Below are 13,873 nucleotides of genomic sequence, written 5' to 3'. Positions count from 1 at the left end.
CCCCTCTGGACCTTTTATCTTGGCTTTTCTTCTTTCTGTTTATTCTTTTCTTTAAAATCCTTTCCCCTAATTGGCCCCCTCTGGCTTTGCTCTCTGGGGACAAGATTGCTTTTGCGGCTGTTGGAAACGTAACCAAACTGTTGAGTTTGGAATCCTAAGGATGTGTTAGCATAGACTGTAGAGAGGTTTATTCCACCTTTACAGTCAGAAATCCAGAGGTCCAGACAAGAAAGAGTGAGAAACTCGGAGTATATCAAACAGCACACCCTCCGGCTTGCACCACAGAGGCAGCAGTGGCTGCTGTTGCTGTTGACTTGTTCGTATGCTGGAGTGGTAAGCAAGTCAGTTAGCTCCACTCTGAGCTTGAACACGAAATCTGCTGCTTTTCTTGGATAAAAGAATAAAGGCCAGTGGTGTCTGTTCAAATTTCTCTCTGAAGCGGGATGTTTAAAGAAATATCTATGTCCTGGACTGTGATTACTCGCCATGCCAAGGTTGCTCAGAAATCCGCACTACTTCACCTGGTTAGGCCCTTTGCTGACAGTGCGGACTGTCTTGGCATGAATTATTTTCTCCAACTCTATATAGATGATCAACTGAGGTGTAAATGGGGAACCTGAAGCAACAGGGCCTGGAAAATCCCGGGGAGGCCCTCCACAGGAGAGCAACCATGCACACTGATAAGAATTTTGTCGGTTTCCAGGCTACCACTCTTGTCGCCTTCAGGGACGAGAAGAGCTATCTTGTGCCTGCAGGCTGCTGCCTTCCCTCCAGCGGGTTCCTTTTCCAGTACTCATCAATCATAACTTCTGGTGCTGTATGATGCCTCAACTACAGACACCACCACAGGCTACCAAGAGAATGGGCTGGGGTTGTGATCATTTCTAAGGTGGGAAGCCCTCCATGGGGTACCTAGGGACAGCATCAAATGTGTTGTAGATTCAAGGGTGCTATTGCTAATTGGCCCACTCATGAAATAGCTGTGTCCTTTCTAGGACTATGTAAGAATATGTGTGAAGAAGCATAACTGAAAGTCAGGGGTCCAATGGAAGGAATGAAGATGTTTTATTTGCCTCACTTTGATCCCATGAGGATGTTTCATTTGTCTTACTTTGACCCCAAGTCTCTTTGCACCTGGAGGACCTTATGACCTGTCCCAACCTGGACAACTGATCACTTGTCAAGTTCACATACAAACACATCACTTTTCATATAGAATTTTTCCTTCCTCGTTGGTCCCTCTGAACATTTGTTAAGACTGTAGAATTTTCAGTTCTTTATGATTTATATTGCAATATTAACGTCCCATCTGGGGGACAAATGAGAAAAGAAATATGCTAGATAAAAAGTGGTGTGCTTGTATGTCAACTTGAGAAGATGTCCCTTGTCCTGGTTGGCTTTTATTACAACTTGACACAAGTTTGAGTCATCCAAGTGGGGTCGGGGTAGACGTTATGGAGAGAAATTGAAGCTTGACACCAGTGGCATGGTTGAAATAACAGACCTCTTTTAAGATTCAAAGTCTCTCTAGATATCCAGTCTCTATAAAATTCTAAAATCTCCTTAAAAGTTCAGGCTCTCAACTGTGCGATCCTACAAAATCAAATAAGTTAAATACTTCCTTATTCCAAGAGGGAAGAACCAGGGCACAGTCACAATCTGAACAAAGCAAAATCAAATTCCAACAGTGTGAAGTCAGTGTCAGACTTCTGGGACTCATTCACAGTCTTCTGGGCTCCTTCAAAAGGCTTGGGCAGCCATTGTGTTCGCAGCTTGTCTTCCAGGGTCAGGCTAGCTCCATTCTCCATCTGCTGGTGTCCTAGGTGGTTGGCCCATGATATTGGCATCTCCAAAATACCAACGTCTTCACTACAACTGGGCTGCACCTTCACTATTAGTGTGTTCTGGGCTTTCTTCAGGGACTCTGTCCATGCCACTTATGTCAAGTTCTAACATCTCTCCATCTCCATAACCCCTTCCATCCTGGAGCTTTTGACTGCAGCTGAGGCTGTGCCTCCACCAATGGCTTCTCCTGGACTCACCTACTCTGTATGACCCTTTCATGCCTTTGACGTTAGCACTGCCTGGGTGACTCGTATACTACTGTTTGGCTGCCTCTGGACCACAGCTTTGTCTCTCAATGGTTTTTTTTCCCCCTCTCTCTCGAGACAGGGTTTCTCCGTGTAACAGCCCTGGCTGTCCTGGAAATCGCTTCGTAGACCAGGCTAGCCTTATACTCACAGAGATCCGCTTGCCTCTGCCTCCCGAGTTCTGGGATTAAAGGTGTGGCCACCACTAGCTGGCGATGCTGATTTCTTAAACACTGCTGAGTTCTTAGCCCAGATGACTAGCATCAATTGTTCTGGTAAAGCAAAATTTTTATTTTAGTTGCGCTGGTCTCTTGTTAATCATGCCTCTTCCTTGAGCCTCTGCTGACCAGAACCACAGATTCTTAGTTAAAAATGGGAAATTATTTGGAGAGCGTCTTTAAATGTGCCTCTAAAACTTCACAAACCAGACCTCCATTACTTGCATTTGTCTCAGCATTCTTATCTCCCAAGATTTCAATGAACAGCTCACTGGTCTCTGAGCGTTCAGCGACTTTTCCAGCCCAAAGTCCTTGTGCAATCCTCTCGAAAACACCATGGTCAGGTCTGTCACAGTAATACCCTCCTATAGAAATGTGCCCGTACAGCAATACACCCTTATAGAAACATGCTGTAGGAAGTCTCAAAGCCGGTGGTTACCCGCCCACTAGGGCGTGGCCTCTTATACTATGTAAGTGTCATGTAGAGCATGCATCTGCTCTCTTTTTCCGGTTGAAGGATTTGGTTGCTGATCTCTGCGCAAGCAGAGGATTCTGATTTGTGAGTCTACCCCTAAATAAATAACCATCTATTTCTGAATTCTGAGCTAGTGTGGGGTTTCTTTTAAGCGTCCTTCTTCATTTTACAATTTCTATGTGGTTATTTCAAGGCTAAGCTAGCCGGGCAGCTGGGACGAACAAGCAGGCCCTCTTTCTCCTACAGAAATACCCCCTTACAACAACACCCCTTTACAAAAAATATCGCCTTACTACAATAACCCCTTATAGCAATATCCCCTTACAACAATATGTTCCCATATCCAGCAGCGAAACAAGAGAACTTTGCCACCACAGAAGGGATTTGCCACTCATCTATTCTCCCTGTAAATGCAGTAAATTTCTGTGTTCCATCTTTCTCCCTGTATCCTATCTTTCCTTGTTTTTTTTTTTCATTCTCCTTCCTCTCCTCTCTCTATCCTCTCTACCAAGTCTTTTAGGTTAGAGAGTAAAGGACAGCAGCAGAAAGATCTTTGTCAAGGAGTAAGGTGGTATGAGTTTTATGGAACCCCACCAAGTTTCGCTTTGAAACATGGGGCAATTATCCAGTCTTGCAGAGTCCAAATGTCTTTAAATGGAAAATAATCGAAAGTGGTTAGGAACCTCTCCTTTTAGGAATGGAGCACAATATTGCTTCACCTGTGTTGGATTTTAGCCCAGTTTACTCCTTCCTCTTTCCTATCTTTATTCAAGAGTTAAATCAGTCTGCTGTATTATAGTTATATTTTAGTGACCAGGTTGAGAATGTGTGATCAGCTTCAGGGTAGCCCTGAGCAAGAGCCGTGCACGTGGATTCCAAGCAGGGTTCAACTTTGCCTGGAGAGGTGGGTCACCTTTCTTGTCCCCTTAGGCAAAATTAATTCTACCTTCTGCTTCTCCATCCAGGCATGGTTTATGTCTCTATTACAATCTTATAGCACTCAACTTTTTCATAGCTCCAGGGTGTCGGTACTCACCTAGGAAATATCATCTTACTAAATGACTGGACTGTGTTCCATCCATCTTTCTATCTTTAGTGCTGAGGGTCCTAACAAGACCCCTTGGGGAGGAATGAAAGTAATCAGGGAAGTGGGAAAGAAGGGAATGGGAGGAAGGGCTAAGCGTTACTTCAGTTCAGTTACCATCTGGAGAGGGCAGATCATTCCTGGCTTCTTATGGAAATTCAGTTCAGTTGGCTGTTTGTGCAGCAAACACTCCGCTCCCAGAAGCGTAGAGGCACAGTGGTAACACAGGACACTAGGAGGGGTCGCCCTTCACGACAGTTCCTGAGTCTTCTTCGTCTGCTTCTCACCTGTATGTCTTACACTAGTGCCCAATTATAACTGGGTTTTAAGCTTGTTGGCCCCTTTATGGGAAACCAAACCAATGGAAGTGTGGCTGAGGGAGGATACCTTGATGGGAAACAGGATCCTGGACACATGGAAGCAAGAGAAGGTGCTTTGTGAGTGAAGGGAAGTTAGAAGGATGGAAATAATCCAGTGCAACAAAATCATTCACTAGAACAGAGGGCTTTGGGTATTGGTAGATTGACGGTAAATACAGGTAGTGTGAAAGGAAATACAGCGTGAAGTTAAGGTGACTGAAAACGGCCGAGGAACAGAAGTGTTCCTATGGGGTCTGGAAAGCAGTTACATGGAATGAACACACACCTTATGACCTTTCCTGGGAAGAAAGAAGCCATTTGGGTACACAGGGGGAAGGTAATCCAGAGGTAGCAGAGGGGAGATATGTCTGGCTGCCAACATGCCTGTCCTTGAGGCTGGCAAAGTACCAAGATGCTTCCAAGGAGAAAGAAGACCTCTGTGAATTCACGTTCTTTGCTCAAGGTGTAGAGCAAGAAAAGTGGAAAATTAGAGGGCTTGGCCAATGTCCTGCTCATTGTCAAAGGTTTAGACCCAGATAAATAAGAGCTGTCCTCACTTAGTTTACACCTCTGACAGAGACACATTCAACGTGAACTCTGGGTATGAGCCAGAGAAGGAAGATATGTCAAATGTTCCTCTTCCAAATCCAGGGGAAAAAAGCCACTTTCACCTAAAATTAGAGTAAGAAGAGTTTTTGTGGTTTAGGGTGAATATTGACCATTAACTAAAGCTAACGAGTGAGAGAAACCACCATCATGTTCAGACGGCTTTTTATGGATGTTCACAGAGCATGGCTGGCTATTAAGGGAACCACTAATTAAAGTTCTGCTCTGGAGCAGACCACCAGTCGACAGAGAAGCAGCTCTGTAACTGCTTACCCTTTTGATACATGCTTGGGGTTGAGAGTTACTGTTCCCTGGGCTGACCTGCTGCACAGGCTGCCTGATTACAACACACCTCAGGGACTCATCCTTTCTGCTAGGAGGCCAAACGTCAGCAGCATCTGTTCAGATAATCGAATGGATGACTCAGGCTTTTTCAAAATTGGTTGCGAAAGCTTGCTGGGTTCCCAGGGATTCATTGTCATATATTGTGAATTAAACCAATGTGTGAGCATCACAGGCATCAATATTTACAGGTAGAAATGCTTTTGAAAATAATTATTATTAAAGATGCTAACTGGTCAGAGCATACTGATCTGCAAGCACTGTAAGAGGGTTGCTCTGAATTCTTGAGACTGTCCTGGCAGGTATAGTAGTCTCATAGACAAGGGCCTCTGTGTATCAAGCAGAGACAAAAGATTTCAGGTGCTTCATGTTTTGGGGCTTCTTAGTTCCTGGTCTTCCAAAGAGCAAGGTATCAGATCTGACTGTGATGCCACAGATGATGCAGTGTTCATACCCTGTCTGTAAGAGTGGGAGAGTATTTCCAATGGGTTGGGTGTGTCAATGGCATGTGAACTTTTGATAGAACGAGGCACCCGTCTCCCTGATATAACTTGTCCCTTTGACCTCGAGCTAAGTGGCTTCTAAAACAATCCACAGCAAGGCTAGGAACTTAAAAACCTTTGTGTCATTCCCATCATTCTGGATATCCCCAGATCCTTAAGCAATGATGTGATCTGAGGGTGGCTGGTGCTCTGTTTGTGACAATTCAAAGCACATAGTGCTCTCTGATCATGCCTGATGCTCACACACCAGGCTGCAGATATGAGCTAGGATAATCAGGGCTTGTCTCATAAGAATCTAAGGCCCGACTGGTATATAGAGTTGGGTCTTTTCCCCAAACCATCTCAACATGGAACCCAAGTATGAGAAGCCTCAGGTATTTGGTCGATGAAGGACAACAACAACAATAAAGTCAGACACATGAAGTAGAAGCAGAAGGTGTGGGGGATGCAGAAAATGACTAGTAGGTGCTTAGAACGGGGACACTAAAAATCAGGGGAAAGCATCCAGCAGAGCCTGGCTTTGAAGTGATGCTTTCCAGGCCATCACAGTGACTAGACTGCTTCAAGACTCCTTCTGCTCCTAGTGATTTCCATAGTACTATCGATCTTTTGCAGTTGGTACTGATTTGCGCTAGCCTAGTTAAAGATGTATGGAACCCATCAACAAATTGTTCAGAGAGCCTTTGCTTCCTAATAGAAACTCCTGAACACTTGGGATATGTTACATATTTAGATGCCCTGTATCCATATAGGATTGGTTCTAAGGCTCTACCACAACACAAACGTCTTACATTTGTATTTCCTTGATGTGGGAGTCCCCTCTGTGTCCTGTCATTGCCATTAATGAATAACGAAACTGCCTTGGCCTGTTGATAGGGCAGAGCTTAGGTAGGCAGGGAAGACAGAACTGAATGCTAAGAGAAAGAAGGGCGGAGTCAGGAAGAAGCTATGGAGCCTAAGGAGACAGATGCTGGGAATTTTACCTGGTAAGCCACTGCCCTGTGGTGGTACATAGATTAATAGAAACGAGTTAAATTAATGTAAGAGTTATCTAGTAAGAAACTAAAGCTAATCGGCCAAGCAGTGATTTAATAAATATAGTGTTGGTGTGGTTATTTTGGGGCTAAGCTAGCTGGGTTGGCAGGGACAAATAAGCAGATCCTCCTCCTATATTTCTTCTTTCCAAAAGGTGTACTAATATGCTTAGAACCTGTACACTTCCTCCAATGCACTTCAAATTGTTGATTACTTATAACACCTAGAACAGGGCAAATATGCAAATAGTTAATGTATTGTTTAGGGAACAATGAGAAAATAATCTGTACGGCTTAGTGAAGATACGGTTTCTTTTCTGAATATTTTTATTTATTTTACTTTTAATTACTTCTTGCATGTGTGCTGTGTGTCTTCATTGATGGACATGTGCAAATGAGTGCAGGTGCTGGAAGAGGCCAGAAGAGGGCATCCCAGCTAGGGTTACAGGCAGTTATGAGCTTCCCAACACTCTGCTCTGGGAACTGATCATCAAGTACACTTACCTGCCAAGCCATCTCTCTAGCCCTCTTCTGAATATGTCTGATGGACAGTTGGTTGAATCTGTGGATGTGGGATCCATGGATACAGAATAATTACTAAAACAGAATAATGATCACTTCGAATCTCCATACCTCAATCACTACCACAGTCACCTCTGAATTTCAGGCAGCCAGTACTTGTCACACCTGTAGTATGTAGTAAAAAGAATTGCTAAACCGTATAGAGGAAAGCGGGTTTCCATGCATCTCTCAATATTCCTCCACCTCCGGGTTAGGCTCTATCATATAGAACAGTCCAGCAAAGACACCAAGTTCCCACACGTGCACATGGAAGCTTCCTTGGTTTTTCTCAACTGTTTCCTGGATATCCTCAAGGTTTTAGTATGCTGTTCCCCACTTACGAACCTGATAGGCAGGCACTAGCTCCTGTACTGGAATGAAATGCCTTCTCTTTTACTCCAAGCATAGAAATCTGCAATCTCTTTGCTTTAGGGTCCCAAATTCCTCTTCTATTGTTCTGTTGATAACATTATTTCCTACTCCCTTGTTATGTTAAGAATTCTTTTGTTGGATTCTTGAGGTGTTCAACACCTAGTTTCCATTACAGTCCAATGAAGGGGCTACACTGGTTTACCAGAGTTTGAGAACAGTGGAGCCTCCCTGCTCACAGTTGCAGGCACTGGGCTATCTGCTGATTGCTGGCCTTTGACTCTAGCCTTTGCATAGACACTGGATATGGTTTATTATTCTGGCCATTACTGCACCACCCTAGAGCAGGTTAAGTAACCAGTCCCTGCTGCACCAGAGATTGGGTTTACTATTGATCACAGGAGCACCTACCATGCACGTGATGGCTTGCTTTTAGACTACATCAGTTCATTAGTTCGGTACTGTCCACTTAGATCAGTGAAGAAAATATGCCAATGTGTTCTTCACTTATTTGGTGATATTGTAAGTTGAGCTTACTAGCAACAAATTCCTTAACTTCAGTTTGTCTTAGAAAGTCTCTATTTGTTCTTAATTTTTAAAATTTATTTTAATAACTTATCTTTAGATTAGTGCCCAGTCTTGGTGCATCAAAGTTCACTATTGCAGACGTAGTAAGTACTGTATACTTGAGTCCTGCTAAATTTATTAAACATATTTTTATATCTTCAATCACAATTAACCTCATCTTAACTTTTGGCAGAGGCAAGATGATCATGGACTTGAGGTCAGCTGTTCAGCATTGGCAAACTTCTTAAGAAGTAGTTGAGGCCTGACAAAGCTTCTTGTTTAATCCTATACAGTGAACTTTTCCCGGGGGGAATTCTTTTCTTCTGTTCTAGGTTTCTCTTCTGTTGGAAGAGGATTCCCGGGATCTTTTTTGGACCAAAACATTGCTTGTGTGACACTCAGCTATGATTTCCATCACACTTCTTACTTGATTTCCAAGATGTTGCATGAATTTTCTATTTGCTCTTTCATGGGAAAAGTTTTTTCCTCATTTCTGGCATTTTGTGAAACTTTTATTCCCCCCCTTTCTTTTTTTCTTTTGTTCTCCTCCATTTTCTCCTCTACTTCCTTCTTTGCAATGGGGTCTCCTGGCTGCCAGGCTTGTGTCTGACTAGTTATGTAGCCAAGAATGGCCTTGAACTTTGGACCCTTTTAATTATGGAATTGCTTTGTCTGCTAGGTACCTGTTTTGTAACCTACAATTTGTACCTCTTGGGTTTCTCTAAGATTTGTAAATCGGTGTTCTGTTGACTTTAATTTTTGGGGAAATTCTTAGTTACTGGTGTCAAACCATGTGTCCATCAGTTCCTTTTCCCACTTTCCTTTAAATTCTAATGGGTGTATAACTTCCTTGGTTTTTATTTCTTCCAAATAATTAGTTTCATTTCCTTGAACTGTTCTCAGTCTCATTACTCTTTTTTTTTTGATGCAAGACATCCTTAAACTTGTTCTTTCCTCTTGCGCCCTCTGCCAATGAGCTGATAAAAGGCATTATTCATTTTTAATGGTGCTTTTTGATCTGTAGCATTTCTTTTTAAGCTCCTTTTGTGGATTTCAACCTCGCTATCTCCAGTACTCATGTGTTGTTATCTTTATCCAGTGTTATCTTTTCCATATTGACCATTGTCATTTTAAATTCCTGGGAAGTAACCATCTTTTCCTGTTCGTCTCTGATGTTTGCTGTTCAAATTGTGAGGTTACATCTGAGTATTCTTTATCCCAAAACAGTTATCTCTGATTAAATAGGGTCTCCTAAGGACAGGAAAAGGAAAAGGAAAAGAGGGTGTTCTGGTATATCTCAGAATATCTACCTTTTCTTTCCCTTTGATAGAAGCAGAAGCTGGGTACAACTTCAGAAGGTAAAATCATAAAAGTTGAGAGACCCCTGGGCAACAGGGTTCAGCTGGAGCTTTGGAGGGCCCCTTGCCACACACCCAGCAATGACAATTACAGTTCATGCTTCACTACCTCTGCTCGGTTCTCATGGAAATTGGAAGATAGATTTCTGCTCCAATAAATTCTAACTTTGCGCATCCTCTTATCTGTCTGTTTTATTTGAAGATCAGTGGTCTGCTTTGTTTGTGAACTTGATTCCCCCTTCCAGAAAAAAAAATCTAAATAGAATTTGATTTCATTATTTGAGATTTTCACTGCAAAAGAAGATGTCTGGTCTTTGACATATGGACCAGAAACCAGACTCTCTAGTATCCTTTGAGTAATACTGTTTCAGGTATTACTATAGCAACTATATCTTCTAACCCATATAATTTCATTCAATCAACTCTTTCTTCCTTGTTTCTCAAAGACAATGTTACAATTTGTTCATTAGAAGCCTATTTATGCTCATGCTTAGGTCTGGCCAGCATCTTCATTCATAGACCAAGATGAGTGGTGCAAGGATGTGTCCACAATGGCTCTGAGACAGGGAAAACCAGGGCTGGTACTTACTTGAACCATCTAAAGATGTATTTTTTCCTCTTCCTAGTGGTATGGAACTTGTAAAATTAAGAGTCTGTGTTCTAAAGGCAGCACATGTTGTGTATTCTACAGGAAATGGAGACAGCACAGAAGAAAATTCAAACAAGAAGACAAATCAACTCCTTATAGTGCTGTGTGGGAGCTTCCAGACTCACAGATGTGTTTATCTCTTCAACTGCTGGGTCACCTGTACTCAGTATTTTCCTTTTTATTCTCTTCCTCCTTCTCCTTGTCTTCTTTACTCCCTGTCTCTTCTTCCTCTTCTCTTCCCCTCTGCTTCTTCTCCTTCCTTCTCCTCTTTCTTGTCTTTCCTCCCCTCTTTTCTCTCTTCTTTTACCACTCTTCTGCCCTCTCCATCTCTTCCTTTTTCTTCTCTATTTTATATGTTTCCCCTAATCCTCTTTCTCATTTCCTTTCTCCTCCTCTTCTTTTCTCCCTTCTTCTTCCTCTCCCAAGCAGATTTGAATTTGATTTTTTTATTTTTTTGCAAATACAGAATATGCAGCTCTGGTAAATCAAATGCTTCGTTAAATTCACTAATTGAATTCAGCTCTGCCACAGCTCAAACAGTGGCTGCTGAGACTCTCTGCAAACGTCAAAATCCCCCCGTAATGATTAGACTGTAAGTGGATTTGGAGCCTAGCTTCACAGTTCTTCAGCGTGGTCTCTCACTCAGAAAAGGAGCCACTGCCTTTTCTGCACAAAACTTTCTTTCATGCCGCCCCAGTAGCTCCGCCTGTGTGCTTTCAGAGGCAGAACTGGCCTGAATTGTGCATAGAGTCCCCATTGCCAGCTTTGCTATAGTTTTTTTTTTTCTTTCTGGCAGCCCCAGCTTCCAGTCAAGATTTCTGGACCTTTTCCAGTTACAACACCATTTAGAAACACTCAGCATATTCCAGTCTTGAGTAATGTATTGATGGATTTTAAAAGAGAAACTGTGCGCACGGACCGCCAATGTAAAATTCTTTTTATTTTAATTTTACTTAAACATATGCAAGTACAAAACACTGCATATCCTTGGGCGTACAACTGCTAGACAATTACAGAAATAAATTTACAGATCGGACGTAAAATAAACTATAAAACCAACGCAATTGAAACCAGTTACACTAGTTAGGAAGAGAGGGAGGGAGCCTTCCTGAAGCCCCATGGCTCCACACAGTGTGGGAGGCCCATGTCTCTAATTATTCTGTTCCTCGGAGCCCAGCACTGTCAGAAGATTCATGCCTGGTGGGGTCTGGATCCTCCAACATCTTTCTCTATTTAAACTAGCTCAATGCTTCATTAGCAGGGCTTCCCATAAAGTCAGTGGCCTCTATTTAATATGACTACAGCTGTTATTTATGAAGACTCACTGCTGGCTCTTCTTGAGTCTGTGGCTATTAAAATTGTACCAAATGCCAAATCAGCATAATAATAAACATTTTTTTGGACTGTGAGAAATAAGTTCATATGATGGTTCCCATTAGATGATCATATAAGGATATAGAAACTGCTTATGTCATTTTAAACTAACTATATCAAGAAACAGTTCACATGTACTATAATATATGTAGTATACGATGCACAGCTTGTATGGATTGATGCATTTTAACCAATATACATATATGTGTACTTAACGCAGATTTTATGGGATTCAATGCATTTTACCCAATGTACATATGTGTGCCTAATACACTAGTCACAACATTTACTGTTACCTATTCAGAAATTTCCCTATCATATTTTCAAGACAGTTCTTTATGTGACTGCCAACTGCACCCCACACATCCTAATCGCCAAGAGCCCCTTTCATTTTGCTTATGGATTCCATCCAAAGAATCACATGTCTTTATACAATGTCTGATGTCTGGCCCTTTTCACTATGATTCTGTCATTCCTCCTATGCCACATACCCCAGGAAGTTGTTCCTTTCTTTTATGAAATGTTCTGTTTCATGGCTTTACCATTTTTTCCCATCACTAGTTAATGGACATCTGAATGATGTCTACATTCTTAGATTGAGCACTTTTTACATAAATAATTTTGTGAACATGGACTTTCAGAAAAATTAAATTATTGTCCTTTTGGTCTGTACATAGTTTTATAAGATATTGCCAAGTTACTTCCCAAAACGTCCCTGTACCTTTTATGCTTCTACCAAAAGTCCTTGAACGCTCCCATGGTGCCACATCATGTCAGCGCAGATGTCAGAAATTGCAAATCTAACCTCTCTAGTGGCTGAGAAGTGACATCCTAGTGCGGTTTGTAACTGTGCTTGTCTTTTGACTAATCAATGTTGACACTTTCTTATGTATTTTTGGTCTTTAATGCCATAGTCAGTGAAGAGTCTGTTCACAGGTACATGTCTGGACAAATTGGTTGTCTATGTTTTGTATTAAGTAACTGGTTTTTATACATTTTGGATCAAAATCCATCAAATCTTATATTTACCTCCATTTTCATTAGTTTTAGAAAGTTTTAAAAGCTTCAACTTTTTAAACATTTTCTTGAAAAGTAACATTTTTTTATTTAATAAATTCCAACTTTTAAAACATGTTTTCTTCACTGATACTTTAAAAATCTTTGGAAAACTACTTTTCCTACCCTGAGGTTTAGGAGAGTTCTTTCCATATTTCCTTTGCATATTTTATAAGTTAGTTCTACCTATCTATGTATCTATCTGTCTAACATCTCTCTCTCTCTCTCTCTCTCTCTCTCTCTCTCTTATATCTGTCTGTCTATAAATCATCTATCTATCGGTCTATCTATCTTTTTGATTTTATGTTTATATCTACAGATTGGTCTATGCATCATAGGTGTAATGAGATCCATGGTTGATTTATTTTCATATAAAAATCTCCTAGTCTGCCACCACTTTTCAATGGGTGATGTTCCTTTCAGAACTTTTCAAATTTTCTATTCTATCTTCTATATTCCTATTCTGTTCCATAAGTTTCTCTATTGACAAATACATATCCCATATTAACGTATATAATGCCTAAGTTAGTAGTTTTTTTTTAATGGATTTTAATTGAGCTCTACATTTTTCTCTGCTCCTTTCCTGCCTCTCTCCTCCCCTGCAACCCTTCCCCCCAAGGTCCTCATGATCCCAATTTATTCAGGAAGTCTTGTCTTTTTCTACTTCCTGTGTAGATTAGATTTATGTCTCTCTTAGTGTCCTCATTGTTGTCTTAAGTTCTCTGGGATTGTGGTTTATAGGCTGTTTTTCTTTGCTTTATGTTTAAAAACCACTTATGAGTAAGTACATGTGATAATTGTCTTTCTGGGTCTGGGTTACCTCACTCAAAATTATGTTTTATTTTAGCTCAATTCATTTTGCTGCAAAATTCAGGATGTCGTTATTTTTTTCTTCTGTGTAGTACTCCATTGTGTAAATGTACCACATTTTCCTTATCCATTCTTTGGTCAAGGGGCATTTAGGTTGTTTCCAGGTTCTGGCTATGACAAACAATGCAGCTATGAACACAGTTGAGCACATGTCCTTGTGATACAATTGAGCATCCTTTGAATATATACCCCAAAAGTGGTATTACTGGGTCTCGAGGAAAGTTGTTTCCTAATTTTCTGAGAAATCGCCACACTGACATCCAAAGGGGCTGCTCCAGCTTGCATTCCCACCAGCAATACAGAAGGATTCCCTTTACCTCACAACCTTTCCAGCATAAGTTGTCATTAGTGTTTTTGA

Source organism: Myodes glareolus, chromosome 8 (assembly GCF_982192425.1).
Source record: "Myodes glareolus chromosome 8, mMyoGla1.1, whole genome shotgun sequence".
In the NCBI taxonomy this organism is placed as follows: Eukaryota; Metazoa; Chordata; class Mammalia; order Rodentia; family Cricetidae; genus Myodes; species Myodes glareolus.
Note: the sequence above shows the minus strand (reverse complement) of the source record.